The sequence below is a fragment of the Oncorhynchus keta genome, unplaced genomic scaffold, assembly GCF_023373465.1.
Source record: "Oncorhynchus keta strain PuntledgeMale-10-30-2019 unplaced genomic scaffold, Oket_V2 Un_contig_14511_pilon_pilon, whole genome shotgun sequence".
Lineage (NCBI taxonomy): Eukaryota > Metazoa > Chordata > Actinopteri > Salmoniformes > Salmonidae > Oncorhynchus > Oncorhynchus keta.
In genome coordinates, this window is record NW_026278795.1 from 1 (window position 1) to 5,792 (window position 5,792).

Consider the following 5,792-nt stretch of genomic DNA (forward strand, 5'->3'; position numbering starts at 1 on the left):
CACTATTTACTAAACAATTTGACGTAAAATGCTTTACATCAACCCCGGCCTAAAGCCACGAAGAGCAAGCAGAAGGTAACAACTGAGGGTATGGGTTACAGGCAATATTCCACTGAGCTAAAGGGTAGATCTGCCGCTTTCAAGGTGCGGGACTCTAACCCGGAAGCTTATAAGAAATCCTGCTATCCCTTGCGACGAACCATCAAACAGGCAAAGCGTCAATACAAGGCGTAGATTAAATCATACTACACCGGCTCCGACGCTCGTCATATGTGGCAGGGCTTGAAAACTATTACAGACCACAAAGGGAAGCACAGCCGTGAGCTGCCCAGTGACACGAGCCTACCAGATGAGCTAAATCACTTCTATGCTTGATTCGAGGCAAGCAACACTGAGGCATGCATGAGAGCATCAGCTGTTCTGGACGACTGTGTGATCACGCTCTCCGTAGCTGACGTGAGTAAGACCTTTAAACAGGTCAACATTCACAAGGCTGCGGGGCCAGACGGATTACCAGGACGTGTGCTCTGAGCATGTGCTGACCAACTGGCAGGTGTCTTCACTGACATTTTCAACATGTCCCTGATTGAGTCTGTAATACCAACATGTTTCAAGCAGACCACCATAGTTCCTGTGCCCAAGAACACAAAGGCAACCTGCCTAAAGGACTACAGACCCACAGCATTCACGTCCTTAGCCATGTGCTTTGAAAGGCTGGTCATGGTTCACATCATCACCATTATCCCAGAAACCCTAGAACCACTCCAATGTGCATACTGCCCAAACAGATCCACAGATGATGCAATCTCTATTGCACTCCACACTGCCCTTTCCCACCATGACAAAGAAACACCTATGTGAGAATGCTATTCATTGACTACAGCTCAGCGTTCAACACCATAGCTCATCACGAGCTAAGAATCCTGGGACTAAACACCTTCCTCTGCAACTGGATCCTGGACTTCCTGACGGGCCGCCCCCAGGTGGTGAGGGTAGGTAGCAACACATCTGCCACGCTGATCCTCAACACTGGAGCCCCCCAGGGGTGCGTGCTCAGTCCCCTCCTGTACTCCCTGTTCACCCACGACTGCATGGCCAGGCACGACTCCAACACCATCATTAAGTTTGCAGACGACACAACAGTGGTAGGCCTGATCACCGAAAACGACGAGACACCCATAAGGAGGAGGTCAGAGACCTGGCCGGTTGGTGCCAGAATAACAACCTATCCTTCAACGTAACCAAGACTAAGGAGATGATTGTGGACTACAGGAAAAGGAGGACCGAGCACGCCCACATTCTCATCGACGGGGCTGTAGTGGAGCAGGTTGAGAGCTTCAAGTTCCTTGGTGTCCACATTACCAACAAACTAGAATGGACCAAACATGCCAAGCCAGTCATGAAGAGGGCACAACAAAGCCTATTCCCCTCAGGAAACTAAAAGATTTGGCATGGGTCCTTAGATCCTCAAAAGGTTCTACAGCTGCAACATCAAGAGCATTGGTTGCATCACTGCCTGGTATGTACCGACCTCCCGACCGCCAAGGCACGCCAGAGGGTAGTGTGTCGACCCAGTACATCACTGAGGTGAAACTGCCTACCATCCAGGACCTCCATGAAGTGTCAGAGGAAAGACTAAAAGTGTCAAAGACCCCAGCCACCCAGTCATAGTCTGTTCTCTCTACTACCGCTCCTACTAAAGGCTTCTCCAACAGTTTTTACCCCCAAGCCATAAGACTTTTGAACAAGTAATCAAATGGCTACCCAGACTGTTGCATTGTATGCCCCCAACCCCTCTTTTATGCAGCTGCGACTCTCTGTTTATCATATATGCATAGTGATCCAGACTATACATTCATGTACATACTACCTCAATTGGCCCGACCAACCAGTGCCCCGCACATTGGATGACTTGGCTATCTGCATTGTGTCCCGCAACACACCACCGACCAATCCTATTTTTCGCTACTTCTACTCTGTTTATCATATATGCATAGTCACTTTAACCATATATACATGTACATACTACCTCAATCAGCCTGACTAACCGGTGCCTGTATGTAGCCTCGCTACTATTATAGTCTAAGCTACTCTATACAGCCCTGTCTTTTTACTGTTGTTTTTTCTTTTACTTACCTATTGTCACCTATTACCTTTCTTGCACTGTTGGTTAGAGCCTGTAAGTAAGCATTTCACTGTAAAGTCTACTACACCTGTTGTGTTCAGCGCACGTGACAAATAAGCTTTGATTTGATTTGCCAGAGGTGCTGTCTGTCTCGGAGTTCAGAGGAGTCTAAAGCTCACGGAAGAAATGACGGAGCACAAACCTGTTGTAAGATCACGTGTCCCCAAGAAGCGTACACACACACACACACACACACACACACACACACACACACACACACACACACACACACACACATCCACCCCCACACACACACACACACACACACACACACACACACACACACATAACCTCCCTTGTCACAACCACACTTTATAGTGGCCACATCAGTACTTGCTGTTTGACTAAATGCTCAGGAGGGCAGCAGAGATTGTTTGTCCCAATTTGCAATCTAAACACATTTGCAGAAGAAAAGACAGTCATCAGTTTCACTTCAAAACAAAACTTTAATTGCTAATATACAGACTACATGAAACCTATTCAGCTAAACCTGTTCCTCCAGTTCCCTTACCTGTTAACATCTTTCTATGATGAGGATACTGCGTGTGTGTGTTTGCCCCTATAGGAACCGTGCCCAACCCTCAGAGAACTGACTCATGCTGTCAGCATTCTATTTATCCACGAAGAAACCGTCACTATCGTTACATAGATAGACATTTAATCATTCAAACTACCTTATAAACTAACAGATCTCCAACTACAGACCATAACGTCTCTAAATATAAAATACATGTGATAGATAGTCTAAATGAGATGGTAGTAGTAGTGATATGTTGGATGATAAGATTATAAGACCAACTGTCAGTGTATATAAAGTATTATAAAATGGGTGGTTTGAGCCCTAAATGCTGATTGGCTGACTGCCAAGGTATATCAGACCATTATACTCACGGGTATGACAAAACAGTTATTTTTACTGCTCTAGTACGTTGGTAACCAGTTTATCATAGCAATAAGGCACCTCGGGGGTTTGTGGTACATGGCCAATATACCACGGCTAAGAGGGCTGTGTCCAGGCACTCAGATGTCATGCAAAATACCACACCCCCTCTGGCCTTGTTGTTAATTAGACACGAGAGGTGGACACTAGGTCTAGTATGTGATGGTCGTATTTCTGTCTGTATTTATAGAGGTAGGGCTCAAATGACATGTGGATAGAGTATTGGGAGTAGAGGGAAGTGTCTGCAGCGTTAGGACTAGGGAAATGGACACATAAATAACCCTTTAACCCTACAACCTAACCTCTGACCTCTAAACCTCCATCTAGTCGCAGCCCGTTTGGTCAGTAACACTCATCTTGAAGGTGTCAATGTTTTCTTTAGCCAGCAGCTGCCTGGCGTACTCTACTTTCCTTTGCGGGCAAAGAGCGGGAACGTCCCAGGATCCAGGCGTAGTCGACATGGAAAATCCTCAACACGTCAGTACAGCTGTACACCACCGCTCCACTCACATAGTCTGTACTCAGCACCCAGTACGGACTGTAGGGAGGACTGAGAGGGGTTGGAGGGGAGGGAGAAGGGTCAAGGGGGATAAATATTAAGACAGACTCAGAGTCACAGGGATGATGTCATTATCAGATTAACTGCCCTCTCTCACAGGCAATGAGTCAGAGCTGAATTCATCCAGGACACTAGGTAACAAGACCTGTGCAACAGTAGAGACTCAATAGTCATATTAATATAATTCTCTAAAAAGGAAGTAGAGACTCAATGGTCACACTAACAAGTTATAGGCCGATAAGGACTCATGGTAATAGAGTTAAAGACAGTATAGACTCGATAGAATCGTGGTAATATAGTTATAGACCGTATGGACTCAGTAGATACTCGAGAAGTCATGGTAATATAGTTATAGGCAGTAGAGAGACTCTAATGGGAGTCACAGTAATAGAGTTATAGACAGTAGAGACTCCGTAGAGAGACTGTAGTCATGTCGTATCGAGCTTATGGAACCAGTAGAGACTTGATAGAGTCATGGTAATAGAGTTGTAGACATTAGAGACTCGATATAGTCATGATAATAGACTTATAGACAGTAGAGACTCAGTAAATACTCAATATAGTCATGGTAATAGACTTATTGTAACGATCTGAGTGTAATGGGTGAGGAGTCAAGCGCAGGAAGCAGAGTTCAGGTGAGTGCTATTTTAATGCACCGACAAACGAACATAAGCCAACCCTCACGAACACACAGGGCGTAATGAACACAAATGCCCCCAAACAGGGGGACTTAAACAGTCTAGGGAAAACCCACAAAATGGGAAAAACACAAAACCCATAGACGTGCACACAAGTACACTAAAACAGATGGTCACAATAATTAATCCGCACAAGGAACTCTGCGGGCCGGCGGATAATAAAGCCTACTACCTAACTCAAAACAGGTGCACTCAATCAACACATAAGGAGGGGAGGAAATAATCAGTAGCAGCTAGTAGGCCGGCGACAGCGACCGCCGGCGCCACCCGAGCGGAAGGGGTGTCCTTGGTGGAGTTGTGACGCCTATAGACAGTAGAACTCGATAGAGTCATGGTAATGATTACAGACAGTAGAGACTCGATAAAGTCATTGTAATAGACTTATAGACAGTAAATTCATTAGGTTATGGTAATATAGTTATAGACAGTAGAGACTCGACATAGTCATGGTAATAGAGTTATAGGCAGTAGAGACTCACAGTAGGGAAGCTGACTCCCAGTTTGGCTGGTTTTGGGTCCTGGACCCTGCTGTCCCTCCACAGTCCCCACCTTACCTTTACTAGGCAGAGATATACATGCCACTTTTAGAAAAAACATGTCTATGAAAACAGTACTAGCTTTCAGTTCAGGGGGACAGTCAGCCTACATGTCTATGTATGAGGTAAAGTTTGACATAGTTGAGACCACTTAAACACACATACACACGCATATAAATACTGACTCGAACTGGGAGTTGAGGACTCTGATGGTGCCGTCTCCCTCAGAGTGTAATCGGCCTGGATGCATTTCCTCTCTCAAAGAATGCTGGAAGTTTCGCTATCTCATACCACGTGCCCAGGTACTGATAAGGGTAGGAGAGGGGTTATTTAAAATGCGCTTTAAATCACAAAAAAGCTCTGTGTTTGTGTGTGTGTGTGTGTGTGTGTATGTGTGTGTGTGTGTGTGTGTGTGTGTGTGTGTGTGTGTGTGTGTGTGTGTGTGTGTGTGTGTGTGTGTGTGTGTGTGTGTGTGTGTGTGTGTGTTTACCTGCTGCAAGCTGAAGTTGGGCTGGACACTGGAGTGTGGGGCATGGACCCCAATGGAATGTCTGGGCGGAGACCAGAGGGAGGAAGGAGGAGGATCCAAAATATGAGAAGCATTTTTCTTATGGGAAGAACGGTAAAACCGTAAGGTATAGTACAGCTGTATGCCTATGATACAAGGTAGCCTTAACAACAGGTTAGGTGACTATCTGAAATGCTTTTGCTTTACATTCCATCTGTTGTACCTTGACATGCCATCTGAGTGATTAAACTACATGACACCCTGTACAGCTACACCTGTTCTCAGTTCCACTTCCTTGTGAACATGTTTCTATGATAGAATACTGTGTGTGTGTGTGTGTGTGTGTGTGTGTGTGTGTGTGTGTGT

General features: G+C 45.6%; 1 pseudogene; it reads right to left on the reverse strand.

Annotated features, from left to right (window-relative positions):
* Positions 1 to 3,253: 3,253 nt before the first annotated feature.
* On the reverse strand, positions 3,254 to 5,521 carry LOC127918554 (apolipoprotein D-like; annotated as a pseudogene).
* Positions 5,522 to 5,792: the final 271 nt, after the last annotated feature.